This window comes from Arvicola amphibius, chromosome 8 (assembly GCF_903992535.2).
Source record: "Arvicola amphibius chromosome 8, mArvAmp1.2, whole genome shotgun sequence".
NCBI classification, from domain to species: Eukaryota; Metazoa; Chordata; class Mammalia; order Rodentia; family Cricetidae; genus Arvicola; species Arvicola amphibius.
This window is the reverse complement of record NC_052054.1, coordinates 35,451,639-35,471,128: the sequence shown is the minus strand read 5'-3', so window position 1 is coordinate 35,471,128 and position 19,490 is coordinate 35,451,639. Positions and strand designations below refer to the sequence as shown.

The window sequence follows — 19,490 nt, the reverse complement described above, 5'->3', positions numbered from 1 at the left end:
TGGACAAGATGCCTTAGTGTAAGAGGAGAAACTCTAAAACTGTTAGAGGAAAATATCAGGAAAAGTGATTCAAGATATAAGCATAGGCCAGGACTCTGAAAAGACTGTAGTCACCCAGAAAATAAAGTCATGTGCTGAAAAATGGGATTACATGAAGTAAAAATAAAAGCTTCTGCACAGCCAAAGAAATAGTCATGTGGAAAGACAGCTGTGCAATGGGGGGAAATCTTTTCTAGTTACACATTTGACAGATGGCTAATATCAAGAATATTCAAGATACTGAATTCCAAATGATATCCAAATGCTGGATTCAATAAGTGTGCCAATTAAACAAACAAGAAATTCTCAAAACATGAGTGAATATTGTTATGGTTCCTTTCATACAGCACTGTGGTTGGCACTTCGGGTTCTAGGGTCACGCATGTGCTGACAAACACTCAGGCAAATTACATAGCCACCTAGGGTCCTCAGGCTGTACGTGACCTGGGAACCACATACCAGTCTGGCCAGAGAAGCAGGAAGGCTCATGTAGGATTCTCCTCTGTATGTTATGAATAAGTTTTACCACCATTGGTTAGTAAAGAAGATGCTTAGGCCTATAGCAGGGAAGACTATAGCCAGGCTGGAAGACATATATAGAGAGAGTAGGTTGAATCAGAGAGATACCATGTAGCTGCCAAAGGAGACAGATGCCAGATCCTTACTAGTAAGCCACAGTCTCATGCTGATACATAGATTAATAAAATAGGCTAATTTAAGATGAAAAAGTTAGTTAATAAGGAGCCTGAGCTAATGGGCCAAGCAATGTTGTAATCAATACAGTTTCTGTTTGATTATTTGAGTTTGGGTGGCTGGGAATAAGTGAGCAGTCTCTGCCTACAAAATGGCACCCCTATGTTTTGGGCAAACTGTCATGGTCAGCTACATATTTTGGGTCCAGCTGCTTGTATGCCCGCTTGGGGTTAGGAGGAAAGTAGCTAAGAGCATACCTGCTACTCAGCACTTCCGCTGGTGCAAGTAGCTAGATTAGGTTTGCAAGGCATGCACAGGCAGGAAAGCATGGCAGATTCTCACCACCCTACACAGAAACATTTCTAGGCCACACATGCTGCATGGCAGATTTAGCTTTTACTCAGACAAAAAGGGTTAATGTGCTGCATCGTGCTTCCCAGAGTTGAGGTGGTGAGTACAGCTCCCACCTAGCAGTTCCAGAGCTGGCAGTAAATGTATTTCTACCATACTGAAAGGCCAAGCAAGGTGGAGCCAGCATCCAGGGCTGCCACAACCACACCGCTTATCATTTTAAAAATGCTCCTTGTCAGAAAAGGATTTCAGATACACAATAGGACATATTCAGACATTAAAAAAAAAAAAACCTCTAAAGAAGAAATAGTGTGTCTAAAAATATACATAGGCTTGGGAGAGAGAGGAAAAAGAGTATAGACAGTTAAAAAAAGAAATAAAGTCTTTAAAGAGTCAGTAAAAATAATATAAAAGAACACAGACAGTAATAGAAAAAAGGAGTCAAGAAAAATAAGCCATGTAAAGATGGAAAATACACAGAGAGTCTGGATTATGTATACTATTGTGTTTTCTTTTAATTTTTTGACTGCAGAAAGACATTTGATTTTGGGGGTTGCTAAGTTAAACCAACATAAAGGTATCTTGACTTAAAAATTTGGGTCTAAGGATATGTTACTTTGGAAAAGAGATTCTGCTTTTATTTCCACAAAAGATGAGAAACTGTGGATTCCTTCCAGGCTAATGTGGTTTAGTAGAACAAGAACACTTCCCCCAGAAGGTCTCCGGGAACCCCAGAAATACTTCACCCAACATACAGTGGTAAGCAGTTTGAATAAAACAACACCCAAATTCCCCAAATAATTTTTGTTTATAAATGTTTGTTTTCATTTAAAGGGGGATATGATATAGAAATGAATACTTTCCATTGGTATGGATCTTGATCTATTAATACAAATTTAAGGTTTATTTTGTTAAACTATGTATATTTCTATTATTGTTTAAGGTATTATGTTTGTACAACTCATTTAAAAATGTAATGTATAATTAAAAGTTACAAAATAATCAATAGTCATCTATAATAGTCAAAATTATAGTCATGTTATATTTTTGTATATCTAAGTATACAAAGATATATTTTATTTAGATAGATAATCTTCAGCACTTCAAAGACCTATGGAATACGGCACTTAAAATATTTTAAGAATTTAGACTTTTCAAAAACAGTGAGACAGGTCTGCTTCTGGCAGCACCAATTACTTTAAGAAGATGATGGGCACTGAAGAGTCTCCTTATGGAGTTTGCCAGCCATCTGGGCAAGAAACTGCTCTTGCCTCTACTGTTTTGATGGTATGCTGTATGATCTGGATATGCAGGACTCACAGAAAAATGACTGATGAACTTGCCTAAAGAAGGTGAGACAGTCCTATTGGGTTTCTGCTTCATGAAAGAATTTGTCAGGCCTTCTGTAGGACACAGAAGAAAGTGACTGACAAACTGTCAATATAGGCAAAAGAGTCTTTCAAATTTCCTGTTGGATATTATGGGCCTATAGGCTGAAGATGGATGCCCCAACATTGTAGAAGAACTTTGGTTGACTGTTTAGGCAGTAAGATGTCTCTGTTAATTCTCGAGTTTTGGAAGTTGCTTGAATATTCTTTCTGTTTATTTAGGTAATATTATATCCTTCTGGGTCTTTGAAGAGTTGATGACAGATAGTTTTCCTTAGTTATAATAAAAGATAAAGTCTATATCTCCATCCATCGCCAGATGAAGGTTCAATGGTGATATTCAAGATATTCATCAGTGTGGCAATGGGACAAGGCCAGTTCAGGCACCCTCTCCTCTGCTGCCCAGGGACCTAGCTAGGGAAATCTGCTTGGACACCTGGGAACCCCTCTAGAGCCAAGTCTCTTGCCAATCCTAAAATGGCTCCCTTAGTTAAGATATCTTCTTCCCTGCTTCCATATCCGCCCTTCCTCCATATTAACCATCCCACTCCCCCAAGCTCTCCCTAATCCTACCCGTTTTCCTTCTCTCTCCCCCTCTCCCCTTCCCCCCACTCTACCCCTACCCTCATGCTCCCAACTTTTGCCTGGCGATCTTGTCTGCTTCCAGTTTCCAGGAGGATATATATATGTTTTTCTTTGGGTTTACCTTATTATTTAGCTTCTCTTGGATTGCGAACTATAAACAATGTCCTTTGTTTATGGCTAGAATCCACTAATGAGTGAATACATACCATATTCATCTTTTTGGGTCTGGGTTATCTCACTCAGGATAGTGTTTTCTATTTCCATCCATTTCCATGCAAAATTCAAGATGTCATTGTTTTTTTTACAGCTGAGTAATACTCTAATGTGTATATGTGTCACGCTTTTCTTTATCCATTCTTCCATTGAGGGGCATCCAGGTTGTTTCCAGGCGCTGAAGATACTATAGAGGAAATAAAATCATTGATCAAAGAAAACAGCAAATCCAACAAATTCTTAACACACAACATCCAGGAAATCTGGGACAACATGAAAAGACCAAACCTAAGTATAATAGGGGTAGAAGAAGGAGAATAATTACAGCTCGGAGGCCCAGAAAATATATTCAACAAAATTATAGAAGAAAACTTTCCAAACCTAAAGAAGGGTATTCCTATGAAGGTACAAGAAGCATACAGAACACCAAATAGACTGGATCAAAAAAAAAAAAATCCCGTCATCATATAATAAACAAAACACAAAACATACAGAATAAAGAAAGAATATTAAGAGCTGAAAAGGAAAAAGGTCAAGTAACATATAAAGGGAAACCTAGAATTACACCTAACTTCTCTATGAAAACCATGAAAGCCAGAAAGTCTTGGATAGATGTGCTGCAGACACTAAAAGACCATGGATGCAAGCCAGACTACTATACCCAGCAAAGCTTTCTTTCCCCATCAATGGAGAAAACAAGATACTCCAGGACAAAAACAAATTTAAACAATACGTAGCCACAAACCCAGCCTTACAGAAAGTACTAGAAGGAAAACGACAGGAGCAGAAGGAGGAAGAAGATGAGCAAGGAAGTCAGGTCTGCAAGGGGTTGGTCCACCAACTGAGATGGTGTGACTGATCTAATGGGAGCTCACCAAGGCCAGTTTGACTGGGACTGATGGAGCATGTGATCAAAATGGACTCTCTGAATGTGGCTGACAATGGGGGCTGACCGAGAAGCCAATGATAATGGCACTGGGATTTGAGCCTACTGCATGTACTGGCCTTTTGGGATTCTAGTCTGTTTGGATGCACACCTTTTTAGGCCTGGATGGAGGGGGGAGGGCCTTGGACTTCCCACAGTGCAGGGTACCCTGCCCTCTATTAGGACTGGAGGGTGAGGGTGAGTTGGGGAGCGGGAGGGAAATGGGAGGAGGGGAGGAGGTGGAAATTTTGAATGGTATTATTTATAAAGCAATAAAAAATAGACACACACACACAAAGATAAATTTGATATGAAATTCTAGACTCACAAAGGTAAAATAGGTGATATTACACTTTCTTTAATTTTGTCAGATATGAATAGACTAAATATTGTAACTGTAATTCTTGCTTTAACTTGTTTTATTGTATGTAATTTTACTATGTTAAAGTTAAAACCTTCCTTTTTATTTAGACAGAAAAGGGGAGATGATGTGGAATTCCTCTCTGTATGCTATGAGTATGCTTTGTTACCGTTGGTTAGTAAAGAAGCTGCTTTGGCCTATAGCCGGGAAGAATATAGTCAGACTAGAAGAGCTATATATAGAGAGAGTAGGCAGAGTCAGTTAGATGCCATGTATTTGCCAAAGGAGACAGACACTGGATCCTTACCAGTAAACCCCAGCCTCGTGCTGATACACAGATTAATAGTAATGGGTTAATTTAAGATGTAAGAGTTGGTTAATATTAATCCTGAGCTAATAGGCCAAGCAATGTTGTAATTAATATGGTTTCTGTGTCATTATTTGGGTCAGGGAAGCTGGGAACAAAACAGCAGTCTCTATCTATAGCAGGCTAACTCCAGCTTTATGGCAAACCACCTACTTCAGCCTCCTCTTTTTCTCCTACCATATCCCCAATGGATTATGCAGACCTTCTTCTTCAACTTTCCTCTCCCATCTGAACCTATTATCCCAGTCCCCAACTCCAGCAAGCATCATCTGGAAACCACGAGAGCCAAGCCCACACAAGAAGCTAGTAAGCCTGTTAAACAGAGAGGGAAGCTTCAGATGTTTACTCTCCCTCCTCTCCTCCATATCCAGTTCCCTAGTCTCATCCTCAGCTCTGGATCACACATTCTGCTTTGACCTCTCAACATTCTCTGTCCCCATTTCCAGGGGACTAAATAGGTCCTGGTGGAATTGCCTGTTTTTCTCCCTCCTGTGGACCCACTTGTAACACACTCAGTCCATCCTCATTCCTAGAGTGCTGGCTATCAATACCTAGGAACGCATTTTACACAGAGTCCCTAGTACCTGCCCATACCTAGCAGGACCCAAGAAGAATTCTCTGCTGTGCAGAACACAGCACCACACCCTTCTAAGAACCACAGAGGGAACAAAGCAGCCACTCAGCAAAGACAAGACCAGATGTCAGGGCCTACAATCATCCCAAACCCAGATGCCTAAGCCTCAGTGTAAAAATACAATCTATTACAGCCAAGACAATTTCTCCACTGGACCCCAGCAACCTTGCCTCAGTAGGCTCTGAGGATTGCAACTTAGAATAAACATAAGACAATGATTTAAAAAATAGCCTTTATGAATATAATAGAGGACCTTAAAGAAGAAATAAATAAATCTCTTAAAGAAATTTATAAATTCACAAACTGTGGAATGAAATGAATAAAATACTTCAAGACATGAAAGTAGAAAGAAAATCAATAACGGAAACTGGAACTAAGAGAAATATGGAAATGAAAAACTTAGGAGGTTGAAAAAGAGCCTCAGAGGCAAGCCTCATCAATTTAATACAAGAGATGGGAACAGAAATCTCAGGTACTTAAGACATGGATAGCTCAATGACCACTTTTGTCAAAGAAAATAACACACACACACACACACACACACACACACACACACATATCCAAGAAATCTGGGACACTATGCAAAAATCAAATCTAAGAATACTAGGAATAGAGGAAGGAGAAGAAATCCAGCTCAAAAGCACAGAGACTATTTTCAACAAAAATCATAGAAGAAATTTCCCCCAATTTAAAGAAGGAGTTGTCTATCAAGGTACAAGAAGTAATTAGAACACCAAAAGACTGGAGAAGAAAAGAAAGTCTCTTTAACACATAATAAACAAAACACTAAATGTACTGGACAAAGAAAGAATATTCAAATCTACAAGGGAAGAAGAGCAAGTTACATATGAAGGCAGATCTATTAGAATAACTCCTGACTACTCAATAGAGACTCTAAAGCCCAGAAGATGGGCAGGCTTCAAGAGAAAACAGATGCAGCCCAGATGACTATAGCCAGAAAAACTCAATCACAATAGATGGATAAAATAAGATGCTCCATGATAAAACCAAACTTAATTAGTATCTATCTATAAATCCAATACTACAGAAGGTACTAGAAAAAACTCCAACATAAGGATGGTGACCATATCCTAGATAATATTTCAAGCATTATATGTGGACAGCATGCACCACACAATTATTTCCTCTAATGATGATTTTATGACAGACCTTTATTTCTCTGTTCAATTTTAAATGGTTTTAAGCTGTGCTTCAAAAGGCATGTGCTATCTGTTTAATAAAAAAGTGTTTGAGAAGTATAAAATGTACATACGATATTAGCGATCAAAGAAATCTGAATTGAAATATCATTGCTGTTTTTAAACTTGCTGTGAAAACCTACAAAGGAAAGGAGAAAAATGTCACAGTGTGGACAAGGGTTTGGGGACACAGAAGCTGACACAGGAGCTTCTTTCTGACATCACTCTCTTCAGATGTCGTGCTTTGGCAGCATCAGCATTGACTGTCAGGCAGCTGGAAGCTTTGGGCAATGAAGTTCCCTAAAGGTCTTCATTCTCTGTGACAGAAGTCTTCAGAATTTCATGGACGTGGCAATATAGACACAGCTACCAGTTTAGTTTTAGGAGTATATTCTCAGCATTTCCTGGAAATAGCTCCACTCCAAGCCTTATCGATGGAACAAACTGTGTTGCCATAGGATCAAGCTGGTGATGGATCAGGGTTTTGAGAAGGGAAGGCCTTTCTTGAAGAGTGGTAGGGGAAAAGAGATCCCCCAGCGCTTAGGGTTGTAGAAGAAGACAGAGGCAGGTTCTGTGTAGGAAGCTAGAGAGCTGTGGAAGGACAGGAACTCTGCAGGACCAGCAAGCATTTCAGCAGCGACCACAGAGTTGCTTGCTCCTTCTATCATACAGCCCAGCACTCACAGGCTGAATTGTTAAGAAAAGGAGACTGGAAATCAGTAACTTCCTACAAATCCTTGTGATCAAGTTGCATCCTCATTTTCATTCCTCAGCAAGGCGGCGGCTAAGGACATCGTATTAGGGCCTGAAAGCATATTTGTTCACCTCATAATTCTGCAAGAAAACACAGACTGATCATAGATTTATTCAAATGAATTGCTATTACAGATAGTAGACAAAATATGAACTCTAATAACAAAAGATGCTGTAATAGATTCATGATATTACCATGTGGTATACATGTGGTAATACTGGGGTGTCTTAAGAATGCCCTTGAAGAATATTTTCTGCCAAAGGAAAATGTCAAATCATTTTAAGAGAAATAAAATAAAATAAAATGAGGCTTCAAGTCATAGCATACAGATATATTTAAAAAGAATTCTAAAAGACACTCATATATTAACTTGCCTGGATATATGTATTCACCACATGCTAAGAATGGCTCTCCTTGCCTGTGGGTCCATGTAGGAATTTTAAATGAGGCGACTGTTCTGTTTTTGAAATTTTCTTTAATAAATAAAATATGTTCAAAATCGGCAAATATTTAATTGAGCATGCTATCTTCATTTGGATTTTCCTATATTTAAGATTTTTATTTTGTAACTGTTCTTATGGTTGTTTATTACTTGACAGTCACTAATTGTATGTCTGGCAAAACAGTTCATTTGCCAGAATGCTTTCCTAGCATGCATGGTAGCCTGGGTTTGATCTCAAGTACCTGGCATGATGACATACACTTGAAATTTACAGTCCTTGGAGAAGGATGTAGAGTGATCAGAAATTCAATGTCATCTTCAGCCACATAGCAAGTTCTAGAATGAGCTGTAACACACAAGAGCAATGCTAGAAAGAAACAGCAATAAAACCAAAGATTTATTAGTTTTAGATATCTAAAGATATGCAACTATGTGTCTTTAAGATTTTAAATTCATATAAAACTCCCCTAATCCACAAAATATGGTGGAAAAAATGTGTCCTGTTATAATTTAAACACAGAGAACCTAAAGGTATCACAAAGCTTTTTGTAAAATATATTTCATTTTCTATAAACATTAAGAATAGTATGTGAAATGTTCTCTCTGTGTAATACAGAACCAGCATCATTATCTGTCCCATAGCCTCTTTTTGAGACCTAAATGAAACTGATCTATGCAAAGAACCACACAAAATACCTAGGTCTATATGTGCTGTGGGAGGTCCTTCTGTCTATTGTTGCTTTTATTGGTTAATGAATAAATAAAACTGCTTTGGCCTATAGCAAGGCTTAATTTAGCTAGGTGGGAAAAACTAAACTTAATGCTGGGAGAAAGAAGGCAGAGTCAGAGAGAGGCCATATAGCCCCAGTGGAGACAGCTGCTGGAACTTTACCTGGTAAGCCACAGCCTCATGGCAATACACAGATTAATGGACATGTGTTAATTTAAGATATGAGTTAGTCAGAAATACGCTTTAAGCTATTGGTCAAACAGTATTGCAAATAATATGGTTTCTGTGTAACTATTTTGGGGCTGAGCAGCCAGGAACAAACTAGCAGCCTCCTACATGTATGTCTTAGCTATTCTAATCTCCATGAAACAACAGCTGCAACAAGCATGATACATCATTTCCTCCTCTATCCTAAGCTTTAGCTCTGGCCATGAACAGAGAACTGTTTATTCAGTGTACTTCTACCAATCAGGTAGATAATGATGAGAAACATGGCTGCCGTTCAAGAAATTTTATTTATCATTTTACTCAGAAAATATTATATCTGTAATAAACAGATAATCAATTATGTTGCCAAATATCCATCTGGATACAACACAACTAAATTCTTCTGGTATCTTCATTTGTCTTCATGTTAGTCAATACTTGAATCAAAGTGCTAACATTTTGGCAGGCTATTCTATGATCTGTTGATTTTTGTTATTTTATAAGCTTGGTTTTTGACATAATAAGCTTTATTCAAACACATCTACTAAGTACATAAAATTGAAAGCAATCCAGAATTACTAGCATTCTACTCAGAGTCACACTGAGGGCAATATTGGTAAACTGGTAAATTAAGATGAACAAGTACAAAAGCACAAATAACAGCTTTCTATTTGCAGTACTGTTTCTTGTACCAACCCCCATGCTCAACTGGAAAGGTGGGTTTTACTTGTCAACCATTTCACGGTATTTTTATAATATTTTAACAATGTAGTATTTCCAAACCAGCATCATGGCAAGACCCACCACTTCCCCTATGACATCATACTACAAATAAGTGAATACAACATAAAAGGAACCTGAGATAGCCCTATTTGTTTCTTTTCCCTAATGTATATATTAACTTGAAAGTTGATTTTTTAAAATTTTTAAAAACTTAAAAATTTTTCCACATCAAAGATTGTTTGGGCAAGGCAGACACATTATTATTGTAAGATTATTTAAAATACAAAACTCCCTTCTTAAATAATTATTAACCTATGATAGTATGAGTAGAAATCTTATAATTTCAATGGAACAAATTCCTAATTCTGAAACCTTTGCCACGGGAACTAGAATGGCAGACTTTTACAGTGTGTTATTTATTCATTAACAATACGAATATATGTGATCACATGTTCAGTATTTAAAAGAAGTGTGCTGTCAGACAACAGTCCTGTACCCTGTAAAGATTTGTCACTTGTCTTGTGATTGACCAGTAGCCAGGCAGGAAGTATAGGCAGAGTGACCAGAATAGAAGAGTTCTGGGAAGAGGAAAAGCTCAGTCTGCAGTAGTCACCCAGACACAGAGGAAGCAAGATTAGAATGCCTCACTGATGAATGGTACCAAGCCACGTGGCTGACACAGACAAAAATTGTGGTTAATTTAAGATGTAAGAGTTAGTTAATAAGAAGCCTGAGCTACTAAACCAACCTGTTTATAGTTAATGTAGACCTCCATGTTTCTCCTTGGGACTGAGTAACTATGATACCAAGTGGGACAGAAACTTCTGTGAGCAAAGTAGAAAACTCAATTTAAACTTAATTCAACTGAGAATTGAGAACTTTATATTTCATGATTTCCAGTTTAAAACTTCTAAAAATCAAAAAAGGCAGATCAATTTACTCTTAGTGTCTTGGCTTTGAGGTCACTGGATTATCAAACAGGACTAGTTTCTCTTCAGAATCAGCACATTCAGCTTGCTTTCTGATTGGACAGAAATTGTCCTGTTAATAGGACAGTTACCATTAAAGTTGTCAGTTGGTTTAATTAATTGCAGGTTTTGATTCATAAAATTAAAAGCAAATTTTTATTGGGAATTTAAAAAGACTATTAAAAATGATGTCAACTGTATTATGTAGGTTTGTTACTATTTCCAAACTGTGATCTTCAGGGTTGGTAGTGACAATAGGTAATTTTGATATCAGTTTCTGCCTGAAAAAATATAACTTCAAACATGTTCTCAAGAAGTATCACATATCAGGTTCCTAAAATATTCCTTTCTCCCTCATAGAAATAAGAACTTTAATAGATAATTTTACTGTGATATGCAATAGAGACTATTCTTTCCTTCCAAGTGCTGGAATTACAGGCAGGTGCCACACCCCAGCCTAGGCTCAATATCTTTGACTTTATTAGGTATGTATCTTAAGTTAGTGAGTTTATCTAACCCAACAGATTTCACACTTGACAGAAGGCCATGTTCAAACAGGTGGAAGAAAAGTGTAATGAAGAAAGTCACTCTCTAACCTCACAGAATAAAAGGTATTAGAAAAAGCAAAAAGAAACAATAAAATAAAACCAAGGCAGAAACAATAAAATAAAACCAAGGCCCAAACAAATAAATACCAAGTTGTTAAATACATTCAAGTACACTGGCAATCATAATATGCATAAAGAGTTTAATTCTCAACTGTACAAATTCAAAACTAACAGGAGAATTTATAAGGAGAGACGATAGACTTAAAAAAATTAAGAAATTAGAAAAAAAAGGAGAAAAAAATTAAAGAAATATTAAAAAATGGCATAAGAAAAACTGCAAATTAATGCAAACACAGATGTAATCACCATAAATGTTTGAAGTAAACAAGTAGTTTTCATGAAAGTCACCACTTTGAAGTAAAATGAAAACACCTTCTGCTTTGGGTTTACACTTTGTTACAATGCTATAAAGACATTAAAGTAGAAGGACATATAAACCATAGGCCTTAAAAATACCAAATCAAAGACAGTTCATCATCAACTGACAATGTAAAGTAAAAAGAAAACTGTTTTAGTTAGGGTTTTATTGCCGTGAAGAGACCCCAAGGCTGTGGCAACTCTTATCAAGGAAACATTTAATTGGGGCTGACTTATAGTTAAAGAGGTTAAGTTCTTTATCATCGTGGTGTTGATTGACCCATGGTGAGTGGAACTACTAGGAAGTGTGGCCTTGTTGGAGTAGGTGTGGCCTTGTTTGAGGAAGTGTGTCACTGTGAAGGCAGGCCTTGAGGCCTTATATATGCTCATTTGGCCTAGTGTGGCAGTCTTCTTCTGTGGCCCGAGGATAAAGATGTAGAACTCTCAGTTCCTTCTCTAGCACTATGTTTGGGTCAATCATTTGAACACACGAGTCTATGGGGACCATTCCTATTTTAGTAAATTTGCTAAAAATGTAATGAAAATGATGAGTTGAACAAATCAGTGTAAATTTCAAAAATGCATCTGTTTAGGAATTGACGGTCCAAGGGAATAAAATTAATAATCAAGATGCCTGATGTAGACATCAGAAACAGAGGTAAGGAGCTTTGAAAGGATCCTTAAGGACCCAACATTGGCAGATTCAATCTTATCATTTGCTGCTGAGCCATATCAAATTTTGTAACCTAAGTTTCCTGGAATGGATGTCTTGGCTGCATAATTTATATTTATATCTGCATTAAAATAATATTTGCATACCTGCTGTAGGGTTTTGTTTATTTTAATTAATTAGTTAATTAATTAATTTTTTAATATTTCTCTGCTCCCCTCTCTTCCTCTCTCCTCTGCTTCTACCCTCCCCCATGGTCCTCAGGCTCCCAATTTACTCAGGAGATCTTGCCTTTTTCTGCTTTCCGTGTATATTAGATGGATGTATGTCTCTCTTAGGATCCTTATTATTTTCTAGGTTCTTTGGTATTGTGAATTGCAGGCTGGTTTTCTTTGCTTTATATCTAAAAGTCGCTATGAGTAAGTAGATAAAATATTTGTCTTTCTGGGTCTGAGTTACCTCTCTCAATATGATCTTTTCTAGATCCATCCATTTGCTTTCAAATCTCAAGATGTCATTATTTTTTTTCTACTGTGTATTATTCCGTTGTGTAAATGTTCCCACATTTTCCTTATCTATTATTCAGCCAAAGGGCATTTAGATTGTTTCCAGGTTCTGGCTATGGCAAACAATGCTGTTATGAACATAGCTGAGCACATGTCCTTGTTGTATGATAGAGCATCCTTTGGGTATACACCCAAAAGTGGTGTTGCTGGGTCTTGAGGAAGGTTGTTTCTTAATTTTTGGATAAATCACTGAAATCCAAAGTGGCTATACCAGTTTGCACTCCCACCAGCAATGCAGAAGTGTTCCCTTTACCCCACATCCTTTCTAGCATAACTTGTCATCAGTGCTTTTGATCTTGGTCTTGCTTACAGGTGTAAGATGGAATCTCAGAGTTGTTTTGATTTGCATTTCTCTGATGGCTAAGAATGTTGAGCATTTCCTTAAGTGTCAGCCGTTTTAGATTCCTCTGTTGAGAGTTCTCTCTGTTCAGCTCTGTACCCCATTTTTTACTGAATTATTTGTTCTTTTGATGATCAATTTCTTGAGTTCTTTGTATATTTTGGAGATCATCCCTTTGTCTGATGTGGGGTAGGTGAAGATCTTTTCCCATTCTGTAGGCTGTTATTTTGTCTTGTTGACTGTGTCTTTTGCTTTACAGAAGCTTCTCAGTTTCAAGAGGTCCCATTTATTAATTGTTTCTCTCAGTGTCTGTGCTACTGGGGTTATATTTAGGAAGTGGTCTCCTGTGCCAATGCATTCAAGTGTATTTCCCACTTTCTCTTCCATGAGGTTTAGTGTGGTTGTCTTTATGTTGAGGTCTGTGAACCACTTGGAATTGAGTTTTGTGCATGGTGATAGATATGGGTCTTTTTTCTTTCTTTTACATGTTGATAGTTATGCCAGGACCATTTGTTGAATATGCTTTCTTTTTTCCATTTTATATTTTTGCTTCTTTGTCAAAAATCAGGTGTTTGTAGCTGTGTGGATTGATTTCTGGGTCTTAGATTCGGATCCATTGGTCCTCCTCTCTGTTTTTATGCCAACACCAAGCTCCTTTTCAGTACTGTATCTCTGTAGTAGAATTGGAAGTCAGGCATTGTAATGTCTCCAGAAGTTCCTTTACTGTACAGGATTGTTTTGGCTATCCTGGGTTAGTTGCTTTTCCATGTGAAGTTGATTACTATTCTTTTGAGGTCTGTGAAAAATTTTGCTGGCATTTTGATAGGCATTGGAAGGACTCTGTAGATTGCTTTTGGTAAGATTGCCATTTTTACTACGTTAATTCTACCTACCTAAGAGCAAGGGAGATCTTTGAATTTTCGGGGGTCCTCTTAAATTTCTTTCTTCAAAGATTTAAAGTTCTTGTTGTATGTGTCTTTCACTTGTTTGGTTAGAGTTACTCCAAGATATTTTATGCTATTTGTACCTATTGTGAGGGGTGATGTTTCTCTGATTTCTTTCTTAGCCCATTTATCAACTGGGTAAATGAGGGCAATGATTTTTTTTAGTTAATCTTATATCCTGCTATATTGCTGAAAGTGTTTATGAGTTGTACAAGTTCATTGGTAGGATTTTGGGGGTTGCATATGTAAACTGTCTTATCATCAGCAAATAATGAGAGTTTGACTTTTTTCTGATTTGTATCTCTTTGATCCCCTTTTGCTGTCTTACTGCTCTAGCTAGAACCTCAGGAACTATATTGAATAGATATGGAGAGAGTAGACAACCTTGTCTTGTTCCTGATTTCATTTGGATTGCTGTGAGTTTCTCTCCATTTAGTTTGATGTTGGCTTTTGGCTTTCTGTATATTGCCTTTATTATTTTTAGATATGGTCTTTGTATCCCTTTTCTCTCCAAGATCTTTATCATGAAGAGATGTTGTATTTTGTTGAAGACTTTTTTAACATCTAACGAGTTGATCATGTGGTTTTTATTTTTAAGTTTGCTTATATGGTAGATTACATTGACAGATTTTTCTATGTTGAACCATCCTCGTATCTCTGGAATGAAGCCCATTTGATCATGGTGGATGATTTTTCTGACATATTCTTGGATTCAATTTACCAGTATTTTATTGAGTATTTTTGCATCAATATTCACGAGTGAGATTGATCTGAAATTCTCTTTCTTAGTAAAGTCTTTCTTTGGTTTGGGTATCAGGGTAATTGTAGCCTCATATAAAGAATTTGGCAATGTCATTTCTGTTTCAGTTGTATGGGACAATTTGAGCAGTATTGGTATTAGTTTTTCTTTGAAAATCTTGTTTATTTCTGAGCTGAAACCATCTGATCCTGGACTTTTTTTTTGGTTGGGAGACTTTTGATGACTCTTTCTGTTTTTTTTTTTCAATTATAAGTCTATTTAAATTTCTTATCTGGCCTTGATTTAATTTTGGTAAGTGATATTTATCCAGAAAGTAAAACATTTCCTTTAAGTTTTCCAATTTTGTTGGAGTACAGGTTTTCGAAATATGACCTAGTGATTCTCTGGATTTCCTCAGTGTCTGTTGTTATGTCCCCCTTTTCATTTCTGCTTTTGTTAATTTGGATAATCTCTCTCTGTTTTCCATTAGTTTGGATAAAGGTTTGTCTATTTTATTGATTTTCTTGAGGAATTTTTCTTTGTCTCATTGATTCCTTGTATTGTTTTCTTTATTTCTATTTTGTTGATTTCAGCTCTCAGTTTGATTATTTTCTGCTGTCTAGTTTTCCTGGGTGAATTTGCTTCTTTTTGTTCTAGAGTTTTCAAATGTCCTGTTAATTCAGTGGTGTGGGATTTTTCCAGCTTCTTTATGTAGGTATTTACTGCTATGAACGTTCCTCTTATTACTGCTTTCATTGTGTCCCATAAATTTGGGTATGTTTTGTGGTTATTTTCATTAAATTTTAAGAAGTGTTTAATTTATTCTTTTATTTTTCCATGACCCATTGATGAATCAGGTGAGCACTGTTTAATTTCCATGTGTTTGTGGGCTTTCTGGAATTAGTGCTGCTGTTGAATTCTAATTTTAAGTCATGGTGGTCTGATAAGATACATGGGTTATTCTATTATTTTTTGTATCTGTTGAGGTTTTGTTACCTAGAATGTGGCCTATTCTTGAGAAGGTTCCATGAGGTGCTGAGAAGAAGATATATTTTTTTATGTTTGGATGGAATGTTCTATAGGTGTCTTTTAAGTCCATTTGTGTCTTAACATCTGTTAATTCCCTTATTTCTCTGTTAATATTCTGTTTCACAGACCTATCCATTGGTAAGAGTGGGATGTGAAGTCTCCCACTATTAGTGTGTGGGGCTTAACGTGTGAATTAAGCTTTAGAAGTGTTTCTTTTACATATGAGGGTGCCCTTGTATTTGTGACTTAGATGTTCAGTATTGAGATTTTTCTCGATAGATTTTTTCTGTGACAAACATGAAATGTCCTTCTTTGTCTCTTTTGATTGATTTTAGTTTAAAAATATGGAACTCATCGAATTTATGTGTCATCCTCACTTAGAAGCCATTCTTATCTTCTCTGTATCATTCAAATTTTAGTATAGGTGCTGCTGTTCTTAAAACGTTTCCTGTCTATTGATTAAATAATTGTTTTCTTACATGGATTTTTATAAAAGAGAATTTCATTTCATAGGGTATTGTTACGATTTTGTCTGGAATTACATGAAAGTTATACATAACATTTTTGGTAAGTGGATATTACTTTCTATTTGGTTATAATGGAAGATTAAAGATATATAGTAATATTACATACACATACACACAGATAAAAATTTTTTTTAGAGACTGGGTTTCACCAAGTTGCCAGACTGACCAGAAACACATAATTCTGCCTCTTGAATACTGAGATTCCAGCTATACAGAACTATTATTTATTTCAAGATCTATTCTTATTATTAAACAATGCATTGTAGATTTTCCAAAAATATGGCTAGTTTATCTTTTCAGTGCATATTTATAGAATCATTGGTTGTTTTGCTTTCTGGAAATGGTTGAAACCAAGCTCACAAGAGCATGCTGGCCTATTGTAATTAAATTCAGTGTCATTCTTTATCACATTTTCTATGAAGTTTTATAAGATACCATTTTCAGGCTATCATAATTTCATCTAGTTCTAGTTATCAAAATTCCTTTGTCTTAGTTTCTTTTATACTTGTTTATCTTGGACAGAAATTTGCTAAAAAATTGCTATATTGTTATGGAGTAGCTTTTTGTGCACTGTGAAGATGTGTCTTTGACAAGGTGCCTTCTGATTGGTTTAATAAAAGGCTGACTGGCCAATAGCTAAGCAGCTGAGGGTGAGGCATGAAAGTAAAACTGTGAGAACACTGGGAAGAAGGGTGGAGGTACAGGTAACCATGAGGAGATCTGGAGAGAAGCAAGATGAACATGCCATGCTGAAAAAAAGTACTGCCAAGTGGCAGAGCTTAGATAAGAAATATGGCTTAATTTAAGTTGAGAGAGTTAGTAACAAGCCTAAGAATTTATAATTAATATTAAGTCTCTGTGTGGTTATTTGGGAGCTGGCTGGTAGGACAGAACTGTTCAGTGGTCTACACCATATAAATAGATTTCAAATTTCTTAAAAATTCAAGCAAATCATGCATTTTGTATTTCAACCTGGTATTGTTAAGTTGACACACATTCATTTTTTAAAAATTACTTGTAAGACCACATTAGGAAATTACATGGCAACTTTTGTTATTCAATTTTGTTTTTAAAATGGAATTTTGTTTTTCCTAACAAGCATGCCAACATTGTTTCAGCCTCTTCCATTACTATGCCATATCTTTTAAATACCTTTATCTTTAAACTTTCTGCATGTTTTTGTTCAAGTTACAATACTTATACTACTTGAATGTAACTGCCAAATTCATTTACTCCACACCAAGGATTTGGTAGGTGAATGTTCTCTTCAGTTTGCTTTTCAATTAGCATAAATAGTAAATTCAATTTTCATTCAAATCTGTACTTCTTAATATTTATATTTCCTACTAAGCAATAGTAGATATGTTAGCATAATTTCCCAATGAGTAATTTGTGATGTTTCTCATTTAGTTATTTTAGCCAGTAAGTTGATAACTCCACTTTTATGACACACAAAGTTATTTGAAAAATACATTTACTTTACTTTATGAGGGTATTTTAGCATATTCAATTATTTGGTTCCCCCCCCCCATTTTCCTATCTGCTGATCAGTTTTGTGGGTTAGCTAGACTAGACAACATCAGATAGACAATGCAATGCTTTTTCAGGGTATGCCCGAGAAGGTGTCTCTTCCCAGATCAGCTCTGGCATCCATCAGTGGGGTAAATAAGGAAAACGTGCCATCACCAATGTGGGTGGGGGCATCATTCAGTTTGTGTGTGGCCCACTCTTGTAGAAACAGAATACAGAGTGAGGGGTAATCTTGCCTCTCTGGAGCCTGCACAACAATCTCCTCAGGACTCTGTGGGAACTCACACATCTCCTCCTCAAGTACCTCTACTGTGATAAAGGCACTTGCTACCATTTCTGATAACCTGAGTTAGTTCAATCACTGGCTCCCACATGATGGAGAACACCAAAAATGTCACAGGTTGCAGATGTATGTACACACACACACAAACACACACACACACAGACAGACATACACACACACTAAATTAAAATGTAATATGGAACATTTTAGGAAAATGCCTTATAGATAAATAATCTCAGATATAAGTCTGAAAATACCTTTTTTCTGCACTTACTGCTGAATAGCAGTTTAATTAAGTATGATTTCTTTGTTGATAGTTTTCTTGTCCCTTCCATCTGTGCTTAGGCATAATTATTGAAATACACTGCTGTAAATGAGAAGCCTACCTCCTGCTTGATTGTGAATTCTAAGTAGTTTATCTTGGTGGTTCTGACAGATTCCGTGAGTGTCATTTTTATCTCAGAAGTGCTGAGATCAGCATTCTCGACCCATGTGTGGAACTTATTAATGAATCCCTGCATCCTCTTGACTTCTGTAGCTCCATTAACTTCTTACCTCTCCAATTGTCCTAACCCTCCAAGCTACCCTACTGGAACTTCTTCCCTGATGTTTATTAAGTGTGTGTTTGAACTGTATTCTCAGTAAATCCCTTTTATATCCATCCTTTTAGTCATCTTGTAATTGTTCCCATTTTTTTTATCTCTATGTATACTACATTTTATTTAAATGCCATTCTTTTTTCAGTTTGTGGATACTGCTATGGAAGGACCCTTCTGTATGTTGTGAACATATGTTTTTTCTCATTGGCTGATAATAAAAGCTCGTTTGCCCTATAGGCAGGCAGAATAAGGCTGGGCAAGAAAGTCAAATGGAGATACATGAGAAGGAGGGCTGAATCAGGCTACACTATGCGCCTGCCTAAGGAACAAGATGTCAGAGAACCAGTAAGCCATGGGCCATGTGGTGTTGTATAGATTAATAGAAATGGATTAATTTATATGTTAGGGCTAGTTAATAATAACCCTGAACTATAGGCCAAACATTCTATAATTAATAGCTTTTGTGTGATTATTTGAAATCGTGCAGTTGGGACAAAAGAAAAGATCTGCCTCCATTTAGAGGATCATTAAATAGTCTTTTTTATTCTTTGTTTATTAAAGGGAGCCATGTTTTATTTTATCTTGACAGCTCTTAACACATCTAACTTTAAAATTCTAGCTCTGCCTGGGTGGTTAAGTCCAGCACTCAGGAGGTAGACACAGGTGGATCTCTGTGACTTTGACGCCAGCCTAGTTCCAGGATAGGCTTGAAAGCTACA

General features: G+C 36.6%; 1 non-coding gene across 1 annotated transcript; it reads right to left on the bottom strand.

Annotated features, from left to right (window-relative positions):
* Positions 1 to 16,170: 16,170 nt before the first annotated feature.
* LOC119822046 lies at positions 16,171 to 16,275 on the bottom strand. The gene has a single exon (XR_005286657.1). It is a non-coding gene; the product is annotated as a U6 spliceosomal RNA (small nuclear RNA).
* Between the last annotated feature and the right edge of the window lie 3,215 nt (positions 16,276 to 19,490).